Source organism: Lutra lutra, chromosome 5 (genome assembly GCF_902655055.1).
Source record: "Lutra lutra chromosome 5, mLutLut1.2, whole genome shotgun sequence".
In the NCBI taxonomy this organism is placed as follows: Eukaryota; Metazoa; Chordata; class Mammalia; order Carnivora; family Mustelidae; genus Lutra; species Lutra lutra.
In genome coordinates this window covers 33624824-33651391 of record NC_062282.1, presented here as the reverse complement: position 1 = coordinate 33651391, position 26568 = coordinate 33624824, and the positions used below count along the sequence as shown (strand labels likewise).

At 37.8% G+C, this 26568-nt stretch overlaps 1 protein-coding gene across 2 annotated transcripts in view; it reads left to right on the top strand.

Annotated features, from left to right (window-relative positions):
• Positions 1–26568, top strand: part of OXCT1 (3-oxoacid CoA-transferase 1) — a 343538-nt gene that overhangs the window by 295546 nt on the left and 21424 nt on the right. The window lies entirely within an intron of this gene.

The following is a 26568-nucleotide window of genomic DNA, read 5'->3' as shown; positions in this document are numbered from 1 at the left end:
TGAGGCGCAGGCAGAGGCTTTAACCCACTGAGCCACCCAGGTGCCCCTATCTCTGACCTTTAATTGGAGGTTTATGCCGTTTATATTTATGTGATTATCAACATGTGGGCTTAAAGCTATCAGCATATGATTTTTTTGCCATTTGCCTAGCTGAGTTTGTTTTTTTTTTTTTTTTTTTTTCCTCTATTTTCTTTTGGGTCAGTTAAGCATTTTTTATGATTCCATTTTATCTTCACTATTGACTTATTTTCTTAGGTTTTTTTTCCAGTGGTTCCTCAAGGGTTTACAATACATACCTTTTACTGATCACAGTCTAAGTAATACCATATCACTTTACATATAATGTAAGAACCATCCCACTGTAAACTTCTGTTCCCTGCCCTTATCCTGTTTGCTGCTGTTGGTCATACATTTTATTATGCATTTGTTTTAAACCCCATGATACTTTGATATTTTTGTCCTAAGCATTCAACTCTCTTTTAAAGAGATTGAAAATAAGAAAAAAAGTATGTTTTGTATATTTTTATAGTATAATATATATATAAAAGTTATCTATTGCCCAACATGTTTGCTCTTTCCTACACTTCTCCTTTACATTGATCAAGATTGCCATCTGATGTTATTGTCCTTCTGCTTGAAGGACCTCCTTTGATGTTTTTTACACTGCAAGTCTTATAGATGTCACTCAGGTTGATTCTTTCAATATTTGCTTTTCAACTTTGCTTTAAGGTTAGTTGAGAGAAGCCTTTAGTTTCAGTGTAGTTAACAGCACTACTAATGTGATTTCCTTTTGAGCACTTTACCTGATGCCCCACGTATTACGAGGCCTTTCCCCTCTGGCTAGTAGGAATATGAATTGTTCCCACACCTGTGTGAATTCTGGATATTATTTTGGTTAATACTTCCTGTTGCTTCTTTTCCAGGCCTTGAATAATTTCTTTTCATATATATAAAAGACTTGAAGTGAATCCTTTGAAAATCTTGTGAGCTCTCTCTCTGTATAGCAACCTGTTTTGGTGTTTTGAGATTTCTAGTCAAATTCTAGTTGACTAGGTCTCTCTGAACCCAGCAAGGTTACTGGGTCCCACTCGGGTTCCCCTCCCTGCACTGGGTTCCTCTTTCTAATCAGTAGGCTGGAGCATTTGTAGGCCTACCTCATTGGTTTTCCTTCTCTCAGAGATCACAGTCCTGTACTGCCCGTTTTCTAATCTGAAAGCTACTCTCTCCTGTATTAATACCATTAATAATATTTTTGAACTTTTGTCTTCATATAGTTCTTAGATGATTTTCTTAGTATAAATTCCTAAAAGTAGAATATGTTGGTCAGTTTTTAAGGGTTTTTGACACATAATGAATTACTTCCCAGAAGAATTATCCCAATTCACGCTCAAACTGTTTTCGTTGTGTTACCAGTGCTGGTATCTTTTCTGTTCTATTATTTTGCATTTCTTTAAAAACTGTCATCTAGGACTGTTTAAAGGGTCAGCAGTGCCTTACTCCTCTGCCTTACTCCTCACTTAATCCTCTTCTCTTTTGTTCTGGAGGCCACTCTTTTAGCTTTTAGCAGTTATTACCTCTTAGTTGGGTGCTACTGTCTTTGGTCATTTTAAAGATCACATTGAGGGTGATTGTTCTCTGTGTTAGTGAATGTGTCTGAACAGACCAGCTGTAACAAGCGTGTGTGTGTGTTTTCTGTATCCAGTATGTTGAACAAGCTCTACATGTGGGATGAAATAAAAACAAAGCTATTTTTATCTCCTATGGTGTCTTTAACTTTAGTTAGGGAAGTTCTCCTTCTGCGTGACATTTCAGCTCATTCTCTGACGGTATAATAACTATCACTGGGTCACTTTAATTCACAAACTCTGTTTTGATTCAAGACTTTAAAACAATGAACATTGTTTCACCATACGTTTGAAAGTGGCACATCTCCTCTCCCTTTGACTCCCCAGCTAGAGACAAGCCTGGCTGCCTGCATTTGGGAAAGGTTTTGTGTGGTGGGCTGCTTTTTTCTTCCTTGACCTCCTTCCCCAGTTCACTATTTGGCACCTACCTGGGTAAAAATTCAGGAGAATGAGAAGGCAAGGAAATAGGGCAGAAAAGTTCTTACCTGGCTGGTAGTGCTACGAGCTGATCCCTTTTTCTGTGCAGGGTCTTTGGAGAGCCCCTTTGCCCCTTGTGTAACATCTGTCCTGGAGAACAATGGCCGGGTGCTTCTCCTGCAGATCCCGGTTTTCCTGTGGTCTGCTTCACACAGAAATTCTCATTTGCCTCAGCATCCTGTTGAGAAAATGTTAAAGCATCTTTAGGCTTGTCTTCTTATGACCACACCTGGGAAGCACTCATGTCACGCATTTCTTGTCCACTTCCCCCAGTCACTTCAGGTTTCTCAGGTAGAAGTCTGGTGTCCTATGCCCCAGTTGTTTCCTGACTCTTCTCCTGGAGGTAGGATCCTCTGGAGTTGTCATCCAGGCTGTGCTGTCATTTGAGTTAGGTGCAGGCAGACACTTCCCGTCTCCATGTTGCTGGCGTAGGGGAAGTAGGACCACAGCACGCTTTTCTTCAAAGTCCTTCACACACAATCCTCTGTGCCTGCTGGACTCTGATTTTGCCAATCGTCCTGGGTCTTGGGATTTGTTTTTGACCATTTTCTCTGTAAGTTGTGCTTCTGAGATCTATCTCACATAGTCATATCTCCTAGCTCTCATACTCGTACATTCATGAAAAACAAGATAAAAGAAGTTCCGATTTAACATCTGGTTACTGGCGCGATTTCCTTGCTGCTGTAAAGTCTTCCTCTGAGCTCATATTCGGCTAAGCCTTCATAATACATGTAGGGGGGTGTGTTCATCTATGGTTTCTGTACATCAGGGCGATCCCCCAGCCTATTCTGTTTACCAGCTGCCCTAGACAGAAAAGAGAACCATGGAAGAACCTATCCATGCTCTCTTTATTCTAACTGGCTAATAAAAACTGACCGATCTCTAGCTGGCAAGGGGTGGGAGAAGAGGAGGAAAAGGAAGGGGAGAGAAGGGGGAGTGTCAGAAAAACAAACAAACAAAAAAAAACCCCAAACTGCTCAGACCCAATGGATGGACCTTTATTTCCTGTGCCAATTTAGAGACCATTTAATGCTTGCAAAATTTCCAAGAGCGAAGAATGATTCCTTCTTGTACAACAATTTAACAAATGAGCATACATTTTTAAAAAGACAAGTTAGTATTTATGAAAATTATTAGAAACATAAGCTGTTTATTATTGCTCTTTACTTGGAGACTATATTTAGTTATTCAAAAGTGCTTTTTATCTGTGACTATATGGAAAACATGTTGAAAATTAATCCTTAGTTTTATTATTTATATCCAGTATTTTTTAGGCTAAAAGCATATTTATAGACTAACATGTTTGATACATTAGTTTTATAAGGAATTTTCCTTTTATTTGGAGGATACTGCTTGTTGGTGATTAAAAGCTATGATTAAAGTTTAAAAGCCACAGCTAAATTGTAAATCTAAAATTTTCACAGGGAGGGAACCAATAGCTATTAAGCACATGCCATTGGCCAGGTTCTGTTTATTTATATATGTATTGTCATTTAATCGGTATAGAACGTTATAGAATCCCTGTTATTATAGATGAAGAGGCAGATCAAGAGTTAACCATTCAAGTTTGCAATATGTAACCCAGTTTCAACATAGGGATTTAATCATAGTTTCCTTTGCTCTTATGCACTTTGTATTCCACCACACGTTCTTTTGGAAGTATGTAACTAATGCTTTTCATGATAGAAGTAAAACTACCTGCAAAAAAAAGAAATATTCTTACAGCATTCCTATAAACTTGATAAAGAAATTATTGTTGCATTGTGTGGGATAAAGCTTATTGCAATTGGAAGGATACAGGCTGTATATATGGTCTTAGTTCAACTTGGGGTTTTGAAAGGTGATGGATTCACCATTTGCATGTGCTCTTTTTCTGCATCTTATCATTTTTTAGAGCTCCCACACACAAATTCCAAAGTCTTCATTACCTAATCACATATAACTAGCATAAATTTCATGTATGAAGTACTTTACCCATTTTATTTACCATTTTGTTTTTTATAATTTACCAATTGAAGGGTTCTTTGAAAGAGTTCAGGGCTTCTACCAGGATTTAAAAAATAATTTTAGCTTTTAATATTTCTTAAATGGGAAATATTGAAACATAACTGTGGAAATATGAGAATCATTGCAAAGGGGAATCCTAAATAGAAGTTAAAAAAAATTGAGATCAGACACAAACAATAGCAAATTTATTGGCAAGTGAGCTCACTCAGCCTAGGTCCCCACCAGTGTTAATCTTCTAAGTAGGCAGTGGACATGAGAATGTGAAATAGATTTTTCTTTTTGGAAATCTCAATTTTCATTGATCTTAGAGAAATTTTTTCTTTTAATTGCTACCTGAGATTTTTTGCGCTCTGGAGGAAAAGAAATACTTTCCTCCTTGCTATGTCGCATATGATATGTTTGTGAACAATTGCTTAATTCTAAGAATGTCAACTATGTACTGGAACTCATGTCTACAAACCAGAGACTGAAAAAAAAGGGAGCTAGACTTCTGATTGATTCCAAGTCCTATGCTACCTGGCTTCCCAGCAGCTATTGTAAGAATTTCTTTGATTATATACCCTCCATTTTCTCTGGTGTCAGAAGGCAGACTTCTGTGCAAGGAGTGTGAATTAGGTCGTCATCGTCTTCATCTTCTCATTCTTCCTCCTCCTTCCCCCTCCTCCTCTTCTCCTCCTTCTCATTTGCCTCAGCATCCTGTTGAGAAAATGTTAAAGCGTCTTTAGGCTTGTCTTCTTATGACCACACCTGGAAAGCACTCATGTCATGCATTTCTTGTCCACTTCCCCCAGTCACTTCAGGTTTCTCAGGTAGAAGTCTGGTGCCCTGTGCCCCAGTTGTTTCCTGACTCTTCTCCTCTTCTCCTTCCCTTTCCTCTTCCTCCTCCTCCTTCTTCCCCCTCCTCCTTCCTCCTTTCCCTTTCTCTTTACAGAGAGGATGAGCAATGAGTGAGTTTGATATTTTCAACTGTTATTATCCCTTTGGCTAGTGATGTATTTGTATGACTGCAGCAGCCCCTTCTCATTAAACAACAACCCGCTTAAAAGAAAGGGAGGAAACAAATGCTAGATGAGGTCTCTTAGAAAACCATTATTAGTAATTTCATAAATAATGCTGCTGCGGATGTAACTTAGCAGGGAATCAAGCTGAAGGGCTGAAGACAGTGTGACCCTGCTGCTAAAGGCTAATGAATCTTGAAGACTAAATTTTATTAAAGAACGGGATTTGGCATTGCTAGTTGATGAAATCTGTACTTCTCACTTTACTTTTCTGGTTTAGAGATAATTTTTGGTCAACACTTTGATTTACTAACAAGAAAAAGTTTTATCAGAGAAAATGTCCAATATATACAAATGTAGAATAGTAAAATGCATATATTCAGTTTAGACACTTATCCATTCATGGCCAATCTTGTTTCATCTATACTCCGGTTCACTTTCCCCTTCTCCCCAGATGGCACATATATCATTCCATACCTTAACGTTTTCGTTTTACCCCTCAAAGATTCCTTCTGTAAGCCACTGATCTGTTATCTCTTAAACAGTAAGGAATGAAGGATATAATTTTAACATCGTCCAGCTATACAGCACCTTACTTTTATTGATGGAAAACTTGAATCCAGAAAAATTAAGTCACCTGACTCAGGTCACAACACTAGTTAGTAACCAAGCAAATCCTGGAACTCATCCCTTCTATCATGTAATCTATTAGGAATACTGTTTCCATTATGAGGAAAAGTTTACTTGTGAAATGCAACATCCCCATACACAGAACCTTCCATTTTCCTTTCAGGTACACTTTGAATTATCTGTCTCTGTGAAGGTCCTTAACCTTTCTAGACCTTAGCTCTTTATTTTTAAAATATGGTGAATGACATGGGTTTTTTTTTTTCAACAAATTTATTAGGGGTTTTGTTTGTTTTTTGTTTTTGTTGCTGTTGTATTAGGTATATTAACCACTTTAGATAGAGTGGTGGGCGGACTTAATTTCTGTGGTGAATATGGTAAAAATAGGGGTGAATGATGGTACTGTGCAAAACATTTTATGCCCTAAGCATTAAATATATTGATTTAGGAAAAACAAATAGGTTTACAAGAGTTAGTCTCTGGTCCAGGAAAATGGTATATTTTGTCATTTATTCAGGGCTCATTTTACGTCCTTCATTACATTTATTCCTAATTATTTTTCAGTTTTTGCCAGTGTTTCAAGCTGGGTATTTCATTTCAATTTCTAAGTGTTCTTGCTAATATAAAAGAAAACTATTGGTTTTGTATATTTATCTTTTATTTATTCACTTTTAAAATTCTCTTATAAGCCAGTATAGTTTTTTTTAGAATTCTCTTAAATATTCCACAGTGTTTTTATCTATAAATAAGAATTCTTTCTTTTCCGGTGCCTGGGTGGCTCAGTCATTAAGCGTCCGTCTTCAGCTCAGGTCATGATCCCAGGGTCCTGGGATCCCTGCCCACTGCTCTGCGGTAAGCCTACTTCTCCCTCTTCAACTTCCCCTGCTTGTGTTCTCTCCTTCGCTGTGTCTCTCTCTGTCAAATAAATAAATAAAATCTTAAAAAAAAAAAAAAAAGATTCCTCTTTTCTAAAAGGCATGTCACTTAGTTTATTTTCTTTAAATAACAAAATATTCAAAACAATATGAGTAAGTAGTAGTGTTTAAGGATTTTCTCGATTTCGGTAAGAATTCATTTGGAATTTTAACTTTTAATATTAGGCTTGCCGATTGTATTTTTAGTAGAATGCCCTTTATATTGTTTTAGAAGTTTCCTTTTGTTTATAGTTTTAAAAGTGAATGGCTGTTGAATTTTATTCAGTGTGTATTTTTTTTAAGATTTTATTTATTTATTTGAGAGAGAGAGCCAGAGAGCATGAGTTGGGAGTGGGGATGGAGGGTGCAGGTGGAGCAGAGGGAGAAGCAGACCCACTGATTCGGAAGCCCAAGCCCGGGTTGGATCCCAGGACCCCAGGATCATGACCCGAAGGTAGCCACTTAACCGATGAGCCACCCTGTCGCCCCTTACTTAATGTGTTTTTAACTACTGATTTAATCACACAGTTCACCTTTAATTTGTTAGTGTCGTTATTTAATTTGATAGATATTGATAGATGTTATTACTTTTTTATACAACGATCAATTTTTAACAGTCTGTAAGATATTTTTATACTTATTGGTCACCTCAACTTTTGAGACCTTTCTTGTAGCAGTTTTGTCAATTTTTATTTTGCTAGAAAGCAGTCATTTCTTTTGGATTTTCACATTTATTTGTCCAGAACAATATGCAGTATTCTTGTTTAACTTCTTTAGTATCCTCAAAAACTGCTACTGTTACCTACTTTTTATTCCAAATTCTGTAAGTGTTAATACTCTCTCCTCTCTTTTAATTAGGCTTGTAAGAAATTTGCCTATTTTAAAGTAAATCACGTGTACTTTAAGAAATATGTTATTTGGGGCACCTGGGTGACCCAGTTGATTAAGTGGCTAGGTCATGATCTAAGGGTCTGGGACATGCCCCAGCTCTCCTCCCAGCCCCATGTTGGGCTCCCTGCTCAGTGTGTGAGGGAGGTCTCCTTTTTCTTCTCCTTCTGCCTCTCCCCTTGCTTCTGCCTGCACACTCTGCTCTGTCTCTCAAAAAAATAAATAAAAAATCTTAAAAACAATTAATTTATTAATATCCTTTTTCTTATTTATCTTCTATTTAATATTATACTAGTTATAGATTTTATTTTTAAGCTTTCTCTTTTAATTATAAAAACATTTAGGGCTCTCCATAATTTTAAATTGCATTCTATAAACTTAGACATAAAGTTCTTACAGTTATTCATTTCTTGGGTAATTTTTAATTCTAGTTTTGATTTCATTTTGATTCCATAATTTTTTAGAAAGACTTCCAGCATTTGATCATATTAGCACTGTTATGTGTATGAAAGAGAGCCACAGGAACAGTGCCAGATCCGATCATGGCTGTGCTGTTAAGAACCAGACAGACAGTTGGCTTCTATTTAGGTGTCATAAGATCTAACAAATCTTTCAACCCTAGAGTTATCTTGGTAAATTTATATTATTAGAGGCATATGGAGTTGAGATTGAGTATCAGTTTCCCGTATCACATCTTATCCTCTTTCTAGACCTTCACTATCAAAATAGAATGCCAGGCAAAATCATCAGGATTTTACATTTAGCTTTCTTTTTCCTTCCCACCCCAACCCCCCCGCTCAGCCAATATACTTAAATTTTCCTAAGTAAAAGATAACATTTTTTTTTAAAGATTTTATTTATTTATTTGACAGACAGAGATCACAAGTAGGCAGAGAGAGAGAGGAGGAAGCAGGCTCCCTGCTGAGCAGAGAGCCTGATGTGGGGCTCGATCCCGGGACCCTGGGACCATGATCTGAGCCGAAGACAGAGGCTTTAACCCACTGAGCCACCCAGGCGCCCCCAAAAGATAGCACTTTTGAACTTTATTGTGTAGGTAAATTCAGCATTGCTCATCTTTTCACTTGTTAACTCAATTAGATCATTAGAATATTTATAATAATACTTTATTTAAACAGAACTATTAAGAATAAGATATTCCATATATATCATTTTTTCAGATCATCCAAATTAAGCTATGTAAGTACCAATTTCTAAAAAAAATTTTTTGGGTGGAAAACATTAATTTTCTTACAATTGTGCATAAAAAGTAAATATGTTTTGCATGAAGGCCTGGCATAGAGTCCTTTGATGGAGACTCATACACTTTAATTTAGGAACATGAGACTTGATATGTTTTTTAGCCATTCATTATGTGTTTTGCATATTTCTAGATTAGAATTACAACGTTTAACACTAACAGTATTGGATAAGGAATTTCTGGTTGATGAGTTGTCACTATGATTTAGGTCCTAAAGGATCTGACTTCTTTTTAGAAGTTGTTTAAACTGAAGCTACATAGGGCATCTCTAGGCTTTCTTTGTGCTTCTTAACTAAATCTATTAACATCACCCAACAGATTAGGAACAGTAAGAAAGAAAAATAGTGCAATAAATTCAACATAATGAATATTTTAAAATAGGAAGCATCTTCTATGGGGATTCAATTACCTCTTTCTTGAAACTAGGGAAAGACTTTATCTAATTCTTTTTCTGACTTGTTAACTTCAAGTAATGTACTTAAATTTTTCTTGTCAATTTTTATCTTTTTGTAAAAGAAAACTTGAATTATATCTACTTTCTGCAAGTACTATTTAGGTAATGAGAAATTATGTTCATAGAATTGTGTTTATTAAAAGATTCTCAGTATGGAAAAAGTAAACCATAACAAGAAAGATGAAGTAGCAAAAGCAGAAAATAAAAATGGGATTTTAAGGGTGCCTGGGTGGCTCAGAGGGTTAAGCCTCTGCCTTCAGCTCAGGTCATGATCTCAGGGTCCTGGGATCCAGCCCCGCATCGGGCTCTCTGCTCAGTAGGGAGCCTGTTTTTCCCTCTTTCTGCCTGCTTCTCTGCCTACTTGTGATCTCTGTCAAACAAATAAATTTTTTTTAAAAATGGTATTTTATATGTCATAGAACAAAGGTGCAGTCTATTTTTTTAGTTTTTACAAACTTGTAATAATCTGGCTGCAGAACATGGTTTTGTATAAAGGTCCTCATTACCATGTTTGAATTTTTTTTTTAAATACTTTCTCAGAAATCTAAGCTATCATTAGGACAAGCTAATCAAAATAACAGTAACTTGGATAGTAGAGTTTGTTGGGAAAAATAAAACACAGCAAGGGAAACTATCAACAAAATGAAAAGGCGGTCTACCAAATCAGAAAAAATACTTTCAAATTATATATTCCATAAGGGGTTAATATCCAAAATATATAAAGAACCTCTATAACTCAATAGCAAAAAGAAAAAAGATTAAAAATGAGCAGAAGAGGGGCACCTGGGTTGCTCAGATGGTTAAGCATCTGCCTTTGGCTCATGTCATAATCCCAGGGTCTAGGATCAAGCTCCGTGTCAGGCTCCCTATTGCCATCTCTGTCTCCCTCTCTCAAGTAAATAAATAAAATCTTTAAAAAATTTTTTAAAATTAAAAATGGACAGAAGTTCTGAATAGATATTTTTCCAAAGAAGACATCCATATGGCCAACACACAGGTGAAAAGATGCTCAACATTAGTAATCATCAGGGAAATGCAAATCAAAACCACAGTGAGATATTGCCTCGTACTTGTTAGTATGGCTTATCGAAAGGACAAGAAGTAACAAGTGTTGGCAAGATTTGCAACAAAGGGAGTCCTTGTGCACCGTTGGTGGGAATGCAAACTGGTGCAGCCACTGTGGAAGACAGTTAAGGAGGTTCATCAAAAAATTAAAAATGGAACTACCATATGAATGAACAAATCTCTTTTTGGGTATTTATCTGAAGAAAACAAGAACACTAACTCAAAGACATATATGCACCCCCATGTTCATTGCAGCTTGATTTACAATGGCCAAGATACAGAAACAGCCTAAGTGTCCATTGATGGATGAATGGATAAAGAAATGGTGGTATATCTATAATGGAATATTATTCAGCCGTATAATATGAAATCTTGCTGTTTGTGATAACTTGGGTGGACCCTGAGAGCATTATGCTGAATGAAATGTCAGAAAAAGACAGATACTATATGATCTTTCTTATATGTGGAATAGAAAAAGAAAACAAAAAGCAAAGTCATAGATGCAGAGAACAGTTTGGTGGTCGCCAGAGGTGGGTGATAGGGCTATGAGAAGTAGGTAAGGAGGGTCAAAAGGTAAGAAGAAAAAATAAAATTAAAACAGTAACAACAACAAAAACCCACATATGCCTTTCAGAACTATCTTATTCTTTATCCAGCTACTAACTTGTAGTTTTGTTAGTGTACTCTGCATTGGTAAATGGTGGGTCCTGCAAAGAAATAAAGTTTACTTATGACAAGAGAACATTGTAACCAAAAAGAAAGCACGGATTCATTTTAACAGTCATAAATTTACTTGTTTTTAGGGAGTTAGAATTTACAGAGGTTTTTAGCAATAAGCTGGAAGAGTTATTAGGAGAGGCCCTCACAGAGGGAAATCGGAGAACTAATCTCCGTTTTGTTTTGATTTTGGTGAAAAAACAAAAACCACAGGAACATGCCACATACTGAGATTTTTAAAAACATAAACTATATTTTGGAAAAACTAGATTTTTAGAAAAGTTTCTGAGCTAGCACAAAGAGTTTTCATATTCCCTCACCCAATTTCCCTCATTATTACAGTCTTCAATTAGCACGGTACATTTGTCAAAAGTAAGAGACACACATTGCTATATTACTGTTTTGGGGGTGGGGGTGGGGTGTTGGTCTCTCTTTTTTTAATTGTAATAAGAAGACTTAACGTGAGATCTACCCTCTTCAATTTTCAGGTGCACAAAACAGTATAATTTTTAGGTGCACAATACAGTATTATAGCTGTAGGCACAGTGTTGTACAGCAGATCTCTAGAATTTATTCATCTTGTATAACTGAAACGTTATACTCATTGAATAGTTCTGCATTTCCTGCTCTCCCCTAGCCCCTGGCAGCCATGGTTCTACTCTCTGCTACTGTAAGTTTGATTATTTAGATACCTTGTGTAAATGGAATCGTGCAGTATTTTTTCTGTGACTGGCTTATTTTATTTAGTATAATGTCTTCTAGGTTTATCCATGTTGTAGCCTATGGTAGGATTTCTTCTTTTTAAAGGCTGAATAATGGGCGCCTGGGTGGCTCAGTGGGTTAAGCTGCTGCCTTCGGCTCAGGTCATGATCTCAGGGTCCTGGGATCGAGTCCCGCATCGGGCTCTCTGCTCAGCAAGAAGCCTGCTTCCCTCTCTCTCTCTGCCTGCCTCTCTGTCTACTTGTGATCTCTCTCTGTCAAATAAATAAATAAAATCTTTAAAAAAAATAATAAAGGCTGAATAATATTCTATTGTATGTATACACCACCTTGTCTCTATCCATTCATTTGTCCGTGGACATTTAGGCTGTTTTATATCTTGGCTATTGTGAATAATGCTTCAGTGAACATGGGAGTGCAGGCCATCCCTTTGATATCCTGATTTCAGTTTTTCTGGGTGTATACCGAAGAGTGGGATTGCTGTATCACATGGTTGGTTTATTTTGAATTTTGAGGGAAACTACCATACTATTTTTTGTGAGCAGCTGTACCATTTTACATTCCCACCAATAGTGTACAAGGGTTCTAATTTCCTCACATCCTTGTCAGCACTTACCTTTTGGGTTTATTTGTTTGTTTGGATAATAGGTATGAGGTGATACTTCATTGTGGTTTTAAGTTGCAACTTTTTTTTTTTTGAGATTAGTGATATGGAACATCCTTTCATTCAACTGTTAACCATTTGTATGTCTTTGGAGAAATATCCAAGTCCTTTGCCCATTTTTTGGTTGAGCTATTTGGTTTTTTGCTATTGTAAGAGTTCTTATGTATTTTGGGCTTAGCCCCTAATCAGAGGTATAGTTTGCAAATATTTCCCCCCATTCCTTAGGTTGCTTTTTTATTTTATTGTTTCCTTTGCTATGCAGAAGCTTTCTAGTTTTAGGTAGTTCAACTTGTCTACTTTTGCTTTTGTTCGCATTTGTTACTCCTATAGGATTCCAACTTTACTCTTTCCCATGTGGATAATCCAGTTTTTCTAACACCATTTGTTGAAGAGACTACCTCTCCCCATTGTGTATTCTTGGCACTCATGCTGAAGATCGGTTGGCTATACGTGGCTGGATTTATTTAGGGCTCTCTGTTCTGTTCCATTACTTTTTGTTTTTATGCCAATATCATAATTGTTTTAATTACTGTAGCTTTGTAATAGGTTCTGAAATCAGGGAGTGATTTCAGGAAAACAAATTCAGCTTTGTTCTTCTTTCTCAAGATTGTTTTGGCTATTGGGGTTTTTAGTGCTTCCATATAAATTTCAGGATTTTTTTTCTATTTTTGTTAAAAAAAATTGCCATTGGTATTTTGAGCATTGCTTTGAGTCTGTAGATCACTTTGGGTAATATGGACATTAAAACAATATTAGGTCTTCCAGTTCATGAACATGGAATGTCTTTCCATTTTTTGGTATCTTAATTTGTTTCATCAATGTTTTACAATTTTCGGTGTAAAAGTCTTTCAGGTACGTTACTATTAATATCAATTCTTCCATTAATGTTCTCTTTCTTTTCCAAGATCCAATTCAGGATACCACATTACATTAATTGTCATATCTCCCTAGTCTTCTCTGGGAGAAGACCATTTCTTCTGAGAAAAAGACTTCTCTGTGGCAGTTTCTATCTTTCCTTGTTTTTCATGACTTTGACAGTTTTGAGAAGTATTGGTCAGATGTCCTGTAGAATGTCCCACAGTCTTGTTATACATTTTCATCAGAATTCCTGGGTAACCAGGTGCATTGTCAATGAGCAGTAGTATTTTGAAAGGAACCTTTGTGTGTGTGTGTGTGTGTGTGTGTGTGTGTGTGTGTGTGTGTGTGTGTTGTAGGTCTCAACAGTAGGCTTAAAATATTTAGTAAACCATACTGTGAACAGAGGGGCTATCATCCAGGCTGTGTCCATTTATAGAGCACGGAGTAGATTTAGTGTAATTCTTAAGGGCCCTAGGCTTTTCGGAATGGTAAATAGGAATAGCTTGGAGGACATTAGGAGAAGGAAGGGAAAAATCAAAGGAGGAAAATCAGAGAGGGAGACAAACCATGAGAGACTATGGACCCTGAGAAACAAACGGAGGGTTTTAGAGGGAGGGGGTGGGGGGAAGGCTTAGCCTGATTAAGGAGGGCACATATTGCATGGAGCACTGGGTATCATACATAAACAATGAATCATGGAACACTACACCAAAAACTAATGATATACTGTATGGTGACTAACACAACGTAATTTTAAAAAATTAAATAAATAAGTTCAGCAGCAATGTTAGCCCCTAAGAGAATCTGTCTGTCCTGTGAAGCTGTAAAGCCACTCATTGACTTCTTCTCTCTAGCTATGAGAGTCCTAGATGGCATCTTTCAACAGAAGGCTGTTTCATGTGCATTGAAAACCTGTTCAGTAGAGTCATCTCCATTATTTTTCTGCAGCTAGTTCGGGGTTGATGCACCTTCTGCATCAGCACTTGCTGTTTCCCCTTGCAGTTTACATTATAAAAACGGCTTCTTCCCTTAAACCTCATGAAGCAGCCTCTGTTAGTGTCAGACTTTTCTCCTGCAAGTTCATCATCTCTCCCAGCCTTCATAGAATTGAATAGAGATAGGGCCTTGTTCTGGATTAGGCTTTAGCTGAAGAGGATTGTTGTGGCTGGTTTGATCTTTTATCCAGACCACTCAGACTTTCTCCACATCAGCAGTAAGGTGTTCTACTTTCTATGATTTGTATGTTCACTGGACTAGCACTTTTAACTTCCTTCACGAACTTTTCCTTTGCGTTCCCAGCTTGGCCGACTGGCACAAGAGGCCTAGCTTTGGGCCTTTCTCAGCTTTCAGTGTACTTTGCTCACTAAGCCTAATCATTTCTAGCTTTTGATTTAGAAAGCTTTCTTTCACTTGATCACTTAGGCCATTGTGGAATTATCAATTGTCTTCATTTCAATATTGTTGTGTCTCAGGGAATAGAGAGACCTGAAAAGAGGGAGAGAGATGACAGAGCAGCCAGTTGGTGGAACAGTCAGAACACCCACAACATTAATTAAGGTCGTTATCTTATGTGGGTATGACTGATGGCACCCCAAAACAATAGTAAAGTCAAAGATTACAGATCACCATAACAAGAACAAAAAAATTTGTCACCAGAATTACCAAAATATAACATAGACATGAGCTGAGCAAATATGGCTGAGCAAATATGGAAAAATGGCTCCAGTAGACTTGTTCGATGCAGGGTTGACATGTACCTTTAATATGTAAAAAATAGAATATGTGCAAAGTACAGTAATATAAAATACACTTGTACTAACCCACAGTCACACAGCTTTGAATAATAAAGAACTTTCCTGAGGTTAGAGGAAAAAAAATAACTCTTCCCTGGACAGCTCTGTGTCAGAGTGATTATTAAGAGACTGTTTTCCTTTGAAATACTGGACCTAAACACAGCATTCTTGGGAATAAAATTAATTTCTAGCAAGTACACCCCAGCTCTGTGTATTTGCCATGCATGAGTTGTAGGTGAATGTGAATGAAGTCATGTCTGCCCACGAGGTGTTGTTAACAATAAAAGCAATAAAATTCTCCTTTCTTACTGTAACTGTGGCTACTCACCAGAGGATGTACTAGATTTAAAATACCCTTCAACTTAGGCTCCAGATAACATGTATCTGAAATAATCAAGTTTTGTTTTTGTTTTTTTTTTAGATTTTTAATTTATTTACTTGACAGCCAGAGATCACAAGTAGGCAGAGAGGTAGGCGGGGTGGTGGGGGCGAGCTGGCTCCCCACTGGGCAGAGATCCGGATGCGGATGCGGGGCTCAGTCCCAGGACCCTAAGATCATGACCTGAGCCAAAGCCAGAGGCTTAACCCACTGAGCCACCCAAGTGCCCCATTTTTTTTTTAGATTTTTTTTGAAATAATCAAGTTTTTTTACTCACGCATTGGCTTTTAATACTATTTTGTCATGTATGTGATACCCATCTCTAGTAGTATAGAAGTTAGAGATAAAGTATCAGAGCATCAAGATCAGAAACTTATGAAATTTAGGGGGTTAAAACCCTGGTGTATTAGGAAATGAGTTAAAGTGTATTTGTTTCTCTATATTTCTACTCTTTTAATCTTTCTTTGTATTTAACTTCAAAAGAATATTTTTACTTTTTTATTCCGTTCCAGTATTTTAATTTCTACATTACCAAGATCTCCCCCCCCCCCAAATTTTTTTTCTTATTACTTGTCTTTAAAGACACTTCTCTTGGGGTTCCTGGGTGGCTCAGTTGGTTAAGTGTCCAACTCTTGATTTTGGCTTAGGTCATGATTTCAAGGTTGTGGGATCAAGCCTCATGTCAGGCTCTGTGCTGGGTGTGGAGCCTACTTGAGATTCTCTGTCTCCCACTGCCCCTCCCCTCTGAGCTATCTTTCTCCCTCTGTCTCTCTCTTAAAAAAAATAAATAAATCTCTCTTTTTTAAAAGATTTTATTTATTTATTCGACAGAGATCACAAGTAGGCAGAGGCAGGCAGAGAGAGAGTGGGGAAGCAGACTCCCTGCTGAGCAGAGAGCCCGATATGGGGCTCGATCCCAGGACCCTGAGATCATGATCTGAGCCAAAGGCAGAGGCTTAACCCACTGAGCCACCCAGGCACCCCTAAATAAATAAATCTTTAAAGACACTTCACTTTTCATTTTTTTCCCAGCATCATCTCTCTCTTCTTTCTCTCTCTCTCTCTCTTTTTGGTCACCCAAGAGCTGGCTTTTGAAAAGATAAGAAGGTAGAGATTAATTTATGCTCCCATAATATCCCTTGTTATAGATCTCCCAAAAATATTAAATTCATGGCAAATTCCCTGAAGTAATTTTCTCAACTTCTTTTAGTGTTTGAAAAAGTTCTTGGTTTCCACCTTATTCTCCCCAGTTTTAGGAGGAGCCATTTTGGCTCTTATGCACTTTCAGTTCCAGAGTCCTCAAAGGAAAAATTGTGCTTTTGATTTCTGGTTCCTGTGATGTTAGGGCTCCCCACCCCCTCAACACACACATGGTGACATGGCTCTCTAGCTTTCTCTGTTGTTCTCAGGATGGGTTATTCTCAGAAAGATGGTGTGCTTCTCCCTCTTGGGGTTAGACCACATACTGGCCCCAGGATCTGAATCTCTGTGGAATGATGTTGCCCATGGTTTTCCTAGTCCTGAAGAATAGGGTATGCTTTCCTACCAGAGGTGGGAGTTTTCTTCACTCTGCCTTCATGTCAGAGTCATCAGGTCAACATGTTACAGATCGGAACTTGGCACAGGAGGGAAAAAAAAGACTCTTCAGTAATGACTAAAGGGTTATCAGTTTGACACGAATGTTTATAGCTGTTAACTCCCAGGAGGTATGGGGCAGTCATTAAACTGGGTCATCAGGTGACTCTGGAGGATATCTTGGGAAGAAATAGAGTAATTATTAAGTGTGGAGTCAAAGCAGTCTCATGTCCTTGCATCTAACCCTCTAACACTTGCTTAATAGGGCACCCACACTTAATATACATAATATACAATATACATTGTCTTGTTTTTAACTTTTAAATGATCTTTTAAATTATTTTAAAAATCTTTTCTACTGTGGATTAAAAATGCTGGTAATGATTTCCATGTATTCCTTAATACTGTTCCTTTGGTCCCTGTGTCTCTCTCTGGGAATTCTGTCCAGCTGTCAGAGATGGTGGCATAATTGCAGTAACTCTGGTACTGCGTGCCTTACAGCTTGCAGACAGAGGGAGAAGGTGATGGAGCAACTGTGTTCCAGCCTGTGGTTCTTGTTCTCAGACCTCTCCCTCCATCCCAACCAACCCATGTCCCATTTTAGGAATCAGAAAATAAAATTTCTGAAAACAACTATTTTCTAGTTCTGAAAAGAAGTAGTAATAATTTTGTATTCCATGTGAATGAGTTGTTGAAGAAATTGATATATTTTATCATTTATACACGCAGATAAATAAAAATGATTGTTACCTTTTAATTTGTATTTTTACATGACACGTTGTGATTATCTAGGGAACTCCTAAATATAATATCAGCCTTTGATAAATTCTGTGATAGTAAATGGAATCTGTTTTCCCATTGTTAGAACATGAGTTTGAACGGACCATATGGAATTCCTGTGTTTGTAGGTCACACATGGTCATACGTGGCAATTTCCTGTGATTCTAATACATTTCTGTCTGTGATCCAAGGGAAGGAAGAGGTTGTTAATGTAGAAGATAACTTACCCTTGCATTTAAGTATTATGCTTATTCTGTTTCTGGATAATTTACAAGACCAGAAACTCCAGTACTTAGTTGTTTTTAATAAATTCAATTAAATATTACTTATTCATATGTAATAATCCTTAATCATTTTAAATAAAAACAAATCCCCTTTTATGTATCCTGGAGCACTTGCTCAAGCTCTTTCCATCGATGTCTTCTGTAGGAGGTTTGATAAAACAAGGTGAAGTCCCTTGGCCAGGTTCTTTGATGTCTGTTTTCATCTTGGCAGAATTATGAATTGACTCTATGAAAACTGAAATTATAGCTTTGAAACAGAGCTAAGAATAACAAAGTTTTTCTCCTGTCCATTTTATTAATTCGGTAAAATAGAATAGAATGTGAGTCTGTCTGATCTTGTACAAAGAAGTTAACCTATCCAAAGTGCCTCATTTATAACCAAAAGAGACCTAGTCACCCATTGATTATAACTTAAGAAAAGAAAATGTGAAAGTTTCATACTTCTAACTATTCACCTAATAAATTCTTACTGATCTCCTGTACAAAGGTGGAGTTAATGATTCACAATCAATTTTATGTGCGTTGCAGTTTTTTTCTTTACTTGGAATGATGAGGTTTCATAAGTGAACTCTAGACACTATTGAGTGGTATTTATACTTTTACAAAATGAGAGAATCAGGGCAGTTAATTGCTAGAAGCAACTCACTTTTTCTGTGTGAAGTTAATTGATTTCTTTAGTGTATAGACACCGATTTAATCCGAATAAATGTGATCAGTCAGAACAGAGGGTAGTCATAGCTGGATAGGGTCTTGGAGGCCCACTGTTGTATTTTCAGTAGCTAGATGGTGGTGGCGTTGGGAAGGGAGGGGTTAGGGTGTCTCTCATAAGGAAGAATTTCAGTTATAACTGCCTGTATGGCCTGCCCACTAACTGCCAGTGGAACATCAGTCCTGATGTTCATGCAGGTCATTTGGCAGATTCTACAATAGGGATAAGCAAGGCTGCTGTGGGAGCATCCAAGAGAGGTCCCTAATCAAATCTTGTTGATGGGGTGGGGCAGAGGCCTGTGAAACTTCCTGGAAGAAGTAGTCGAGATGTGACACATAATGATGATCTGGAGTACACTTACTAGAATGAGGATGGGTGCTTAGGGCATAGTGTGAAGCCATATGCTATGCACAAGCAGCTCACTATTCCCAACACAGAAATGGGATCTGTTTTGGGAGGGTTGAGGCAAGGTTGTCCCAGGCCTCGTATTCCGACTGAGGTGTTTAGACTCTGCCCTGGCACACTAGGGAACTACTGAAAGGTTTTAAGTAGAGGAATAACATAACATATTCATTTTAGAGAGATTATTTGCATGGCTGTCGGAAAGGTTTGAGAGAGAAAAGGCTGGATGTCGGTTGACTATTAGGGATGTTGTTACAGCACTCGGGAGAAATCAGAAGGATCTTTGGTGGCAAAAAGTCAAGAAATACTAGAAAAATTGGAGTTCTTTGTGAATGGTTGATTTCACATAGATCATGAAGGAGAGTTAAGAGATATAAGGAAGTCTCTGATTTGGACCTTGATGTGGATGTTTGGCCACCAGCTGAGATAGGGAGTTAGTAAGTAGATGATATTTGACTTGGTAAAAGACACGTTATTTAACTTGGACTATACTGAGCAGAGGCATGTCCAAATTAACATAAAGAAGTTTTGGTGTCTCACACAGAACCCAAAGGAGTATCCATGATTGGCAGGCAGCTCTCTGTGCACTGATTTGGGGATTCAGATTCCTTCTATCCATGGCTCCACCATTTTCAACGTGTAGTTGGCAGAAAGGGGAAGAACATGGAACCATAGTGCTTGGAAGGCTTTGTGGTCCAACCCTGGATTTATTATATGACACTTGGAAGGCTTTGTGGTCCAACCCTGGATTTATTATATGTCACTCTCACCCACTCTCTGTTGGCCAGACCTTATTCACATGACCAATCCTAACCTCAGGAAGGCTGGAAAATGTCTAAATGTGCCCAGGAATAAGGGGAAAAGATTTTGGAAATTAGCTTGTAGATTGTGCTACCTGAAGACTGGGAAACTTTTGGTTATTGAAGTCTGAGACTTGGAGGAAGGATCTGAGCTGGAAATGTGGCTTTAGGTGTCATTGGAGACAGGAACAGTTTATATCAGGAGAGCAGATGACGTCACTGTTGGAGAAAAAGTAGAGCCAAGAGCAGAAGGTCAAGGACAGAACTTTTAAGTTGGCCAGCACACAAAGCTGGGGTGGGAAAAGGGATCCTGGGAAGGAGCCAGAAAGCCTTGAAATAGAAAGACCAGGGGAGTATCTCAAGGAGTTGGTTAAAAGAAAAAAGGCAAAGAAAAAAAAAAAGCATAAAATGTAGTAGAAAGGTGCAGGGATATAGTAAAGTAAACCCACGAGATGTCTACTGAATCAGGTAGTTAAATGTTAGAAACCTGAGAGAGTAGTTCTCACTTCGAAAGCATGGTCAAGGCAGAAAGGAGATTTTAGCGCACAAGGAATCAGCAGGGAGGAGCTACAGAGTGGGGAGGATAGAGAAACTGGAGCCAGGTGGATAGTTGATGTAACAAAGTCCCCCAGAGAACAGGAATGAGAAAGTTTACTAAATGAAGTTTTGAGTTTGTAGAAGTGCTGCTTTTTTACATGCTTTCCTTTTTTTTAAGCCCATATTATGATTGATAACTGAGATTTGTTACAAACGATTTTGTTAACTTACCTGGTAATAAAGATTGCAGTTATATTTCTAGCTCTGTATTAGCTGGTTTACGTGATCAGTCCACCTGTCCTGGGAAATACAATTAATCTTTGAAAGGAAAAATCACATTTTTCTTGGTTTTGAATACAAAGTACAATGCGGCAAAGAGAAATATTACTACTGTAACTTTGTTATAACTTGGAAAAACTAAGGCAAATTGTAAATCTTTTATTTTCTCTAAAACGGAATTCTAACCTCTCTTTTACATTTAAACAAATATTGATATTATATTTCTTATCTTCCTCACTCCTAGTCTTTAGCTAGGAGAGTGTGTAGAGGCCCTTTCTTTCACAGAATATTTCATAATAGAAATAAAGAGGCTTACAACTTGTGATCTTGTTCTGTCAAATAAATAAATATCTTAAAAAAAAAAAGAAAGAGGCTTACATTTGGACTGAGGTAGGTACTGAACTTTCTGATGTTTAGTATTGAGCCACAAAACCTAGTTTTATTATTAAATCACTCCACAGCTATCTTTCCCTTTTTCTTCCGGTCAGTTAACATTTTCCAGTAAGTCACATAACATTAATTTAAAATGCTTTAAAAATTGTTTCTGTAGTTAGGGATACCTGGCTGGCCTGGTCAGTAGAGTATGTGACTCTTGATCACAGGGGTTTGGGTTCAAGCTCCATGCTGGCTGTAGAGATTACTTAAAGATAAAAATCTTAAAAAAAAAAAAAAAAAAGGCCACAAATTTTTAATAAGTCAGGAAATGACAGATGCTGGCAAGGATGTGGAGAAAGGGGAACCCTCCTACACTTGGTGGGAATGCAAGCAGGTGCAGCCACTCTGGAAAACAGCTTGGAGGTTCCTCAAAAAGTTGAAAACAGACCTACCCTATGACCCAGCAATCGCACTACTGGGTATTTACCCTAAAGATACAAATGTAGTGATCCCAAAGGGGCATGTGCACCCGAATGTTTATAGCAGCAATGTCCACAATAGCCAAACTATGGAAAGAACCTAGATGTCCATCAACAGATGAATGGTTAAAGAAGATGTGATACATATATATATCTAGATATATATAATGGAATACTATGCAGCCATCAAAAGAAATGAAATCTTGCCATTTGCAACGACATGGATGGAACTAGAGGGTATTATGCTGAGCGAAATAAGTCAATCATAGAAAGATAATTATCATATGATCTCCCTGATATGAGGAATTTGAGAGGTAAAATGGGGAGTTTGAGGAGTAGGGGAGGAAAAAATGAAACAAGATGGGATCGGGAGGGAGACAAACCATCAGAGACTCTTAATCTCACAAAACAAACTGAGGGTTGCCAGGAGGGGGGTGGGGTAGGGAGAGGGTGGTTGGGTTATGGACATTGGGACGTTATGTGATATGGTGAACGCTGTGAAGTGTGTAAGCCTGATGATTCACAGACCTGTACCCATGGGGCAAACAATACATTATATGTTAATAAAAAAAAATTCTATGACCAAAAAAAATTGTTTATATTGTACATTGTTTCTCACTTAAGACTAGAATATAGGTAACAAATCTACAAATAAGCCATTTCTACCTATATATGAATGATAAAGGTGATGGCAAGAATCATTTTTAGTATGTTTTATATTGTATTTTAAACAGGATTTCACAGAACTATTCAAATATATTCATTTTGCCTTTCTGTAAAAACCTTAAAACATCACCAAAGGTGATGTTTTGAGCTTGAATTACTGTCTTTGGGAATGAAATTTAAAATTTGTACTTGGTACATTGAGTTTTTTTTTTATGTCATGTTATTAACATTATTTCTTTATTTTCTTTCAAATTCTCCTATTAGAAAATAGAATCAAAGTAACAAGTAAAATATATTTAAAATATTGACTTCAGTTTAAATCTGCTTTCTAGAAAAAAAGTAGATAACCATATTCATCTTTTATTCTTAATTCCTATTTTGCTATCTAGTTTATAATTGACCTTGAATAAAAAATATTCGTGAGTTGATGACAATGCTTCAGTTAGTATCTTTTATTTATTCTTAATTCCCATTTTGCTATCTAGTTTATAATTGACTTTGAATAAAAAATATTCGTGAGTTGAGGATAATGCTTCAGTCAGTATCTTTTTAGAAACATTTGTAATTGTGACATAATAGAGTATATAACATTTCTAGTTCATCTTATTGCTGTGTTCTTTGCATACTTGATACCGGAGTCTGTCTTTAATGGCAAAAAGATGAGTTGGCCACGAAGTGAGTATCCAGCAATCATCTCTCCATTATGCTAGCCAAAATACATTTCAGAGCTAAAGTTGCACCATTCAAGAAATGTATGTTTGCTGATGAGATTTTAAAGAAAGGCACGCTTCGTGTCACCCTGGCCCAGTGCTTCAATCATGCCCAGAATCTCTTCTGCATCACAGGCCTATTTTTCTCTAAGAATCAGTTTCACTCTTGTGATTTATGTAAAGGTGTATTTTTAGCTTCGTAACTTCTCTGTCTTATCAGTGTCTTGTTTTGTGTGTCAAATAGGTTGTTGGATATGGGGGAGGGAGATAGAGATGGCTGTGAGGTCTGTTTCTCGTCTCTGTAAACTGGCAAGCATTGTGTTGGACATGGGGATAGAGAGGTAAATTTTGGTATCTGGCATAGTCTCCTCTGTCAGGAAGAAGTAGATATGGTGTCCCTGCGAGAGACCTGCTCCTTCCTCTCTTGCACAGATATAACGGTTGTGATTCTACATCCAGTTCTGTCCCTTCCATAGAACTCACTTGGGCGTCATATCATGATATTAGTCACACTAGCTGCTATAACGAATAAGACTCCCAATTTCAATGGCTTAGCACCCTATACATTTGCATTTCACTCATATCGAACAGTGCAGTGTGTTTCTGAGTAAGTAGTAAGTGGGGTCTATTGCACACAGTGATTTAAAGACCCAGAAAAACCCCGAAGGATGGAGGAAGCTCAGTCATCCTCCAAGGTCACCTTGGATGTCAATGTCCAGATTGCAGAAGGCAAAAGAGCATAAGGGGCCTGGAAATCACAGGTATCCCCTTCCTCGCTCCATTGTCAAGAACTCACACACAGGGTCACCCCTACTGCAATGCAGACCGGGAAATGCAAGTTATTGAGCCCCAAAAGCGTGGCGGCTAAGGTGGGTTGAAGGGCAGTGATGAATTTCCCACCATTGGAGAGTTAAGTCTCATCTAACCCTGTTTCTTTCTGCTGGGATAGATAGAATGAACTGTTTTCCTTTCGTAATTGATTCTGTTTCAGAAATCACCTGGGAACTGAAGTGGAAGGGAAGAGGTTATTTTCTTTCTCCAATACAATGAACTTACTTTAAAAAACAGGAAAACCAAGTATTTGAAGGTGTTCCTATTAACCTGCTGGAAATACTTTCTCCTAGGCGATGCTGCTGTTCTCTGGGCCATCTGGCACCCTGCTCTGGGGAAGTACCTCCTCTGTGAGATCCATTCTCCACCCCTCCCCAGCCGCCTCTTCCCCCTCCTGCTTCCCCAGGCATAGTCACCACTGGCAGCCTCACTGCCCAGCTAGGACTTGTACATGCCTACGTCCGTTTAATCCTTTCACTCCTCACTCATCCAAGCACTTACAAGATGAAAAAAAAAAAAAAAAGTTGAAATTCACTGTGTTATAATCACAGACTAATTAGCAAATGTGCCAGGGTAGAAGGGGGGAGGCCCTCAGCACCAGGCTCTTGGGGATGAGGGAGTTGTGGCAAGGCTTCTTTTAGAGGGAGGAAATTTGGGGTGCCTGGGTAGCTGAGTGGATTAAGTATCACACTCCTGATTTTTGGCTCAGGTCATGGAGATTGAGCTCCGAGTCAGGCTCCCCACTCAGCAGGGAATCTGATTCTCCCTCTCCCCCCTTTCTCACTCTTACTCTCTCTCTCTCACTCAAATAAATAAATAAGTCTTTGAGGGAGGAAGATTGGTCCAGATCTCCTTAATTACTCATGGATGCTTTTCCTCCCCCTAATGATGGAGTTTAGGAACAAAAGAGGCCTGCTGTGGTCATCTCTAACTCTAGCACTCAGTACAGTGACAAGCTCATACTAGACAGTCAGTAAACCAAACCAAACTGGATGATGATATATGTCAGTGCATTTATAAATTTTATTTATTCTGCAATTTTCCATACATTATCTCATACTCCTCATTACAGCTTTAGGAGAGGAAAGATACTCTTACTCTTGGTTTATAGATAACAGATTCAGAGATAGTTCAGAGAATTTGCCAGTGTTCACGGGGTTCATGGGCCAGATCTCCAGTATTCTGCTCCTGAGCTGGTGTATATGGGCAAGAATGTTCTTTTTAGCAGAAACAAAGTGACAGTTCTTCTACCGTGTTCTGTAGCTTTTTATATTCCTGCCAGTACAGTGTTTTGTACTCAGTACATGTTCTATAAATATTTCTTAAACAATTGACAATGATTTAAAATGTATAAATCAGATTCATCTGAATTGGACAAGCTTCTTGTTAGAGGTTGGCATAAGCTTTTACCTATCATTGTTGTGCCACAGGTGAGAAAAATTTGCCTCTAGTATATTCTAATTCAAGGATTTTTTTTTTTTTTAAATTCAAGAAGTCTTTAAAATGATAGTTTAGTTTCTGCTTTTCTTTGGCTTCTTCATTCTGCTAGCACTTATCCCTTTAGAGTCTTCCCAAGAACAATGTGAAAGCTGAGACTGGATGAATGTTCTTACCACAACAGGTTAATTCATTTCTATAATGGACTTGCTTTAATGTCCTTTGATGCTCTAAAATCTCAAACTTCCTTAGTACTGGAGTTTATGATAGACATTGATTGCTTCCATCTCTGAATTACTTACATTTCATCCCATAAAGGTAGAGAATATATATTTCTCTACAGAAATATTATGAAAATAATATACCTAGCTTATTAAAATCACAGCTAAGAATGAAGGCATGGCTCATGGAAGCATAAAATTACATAGATATTCTGCTTCACTGAAATGTACGTGTCTGAAGACAGACTTACTTTGTACCTTCCATGTCTGCCCTGCTCCCTGCTCCTCTCCCGCTGCCATGCCACTCCACAGCCACTTCCAGCCGCTGCCCATCTCATTTAGCGGAGATGGGACCACGAAGACATCCTGACCACTTGCTCCTTTCCTTTATATAATGCACACCTAATTCACATTTGTGTGGTGTTGGCATTGGCTTCTAAAATGTTTCTGAAATCAGAGAACTTGAGACTTCTATGTTTGAAAGCACGGTGTGAGTGCATTGCCTCTTCTACTTGTCACTGTGAAAGTATGGAGAAGGAGCTGAGTGTTTACTGTCAAATCATCAAGAGGACTTGGATTAAAAAAATAAAATTTTAAGGAGGTTTCAATGTTAGAAGATATTTCCCTCCAATATACTTGAGTAAGAATTTATTTCATCGTCTCTGGCAATACCTGCTTCTTCCAAGGCTCTGGAACCTGGAGACAGAACAGACAGTGGGAATTATTCAGAGTGGCCCATAGAATGTGGCTGCTAAATGTTTAATGAATGAGGAGATGGACAAGTGAACAAAAATAGAATGGTGATGGTGAAAGGCCCTGAACTCTGCTTCTGTTTTCTGTTTTTGCTTAACAGCAATATGCTTTTTGTTTTGTTTGGCTTATTTTTCTAAGAGCAAGATAAATGCTCAGTTTTAGAAAGACAGACCCACCTTTTCATATTAATGATTACTGGCGAAACACCGTAAGTGCCTTAGCCTACTACCTAATGACATTTTAATCTGTAGGAAATCCAAGAGAGTGCTTTAGAAAGTGTTTGCAA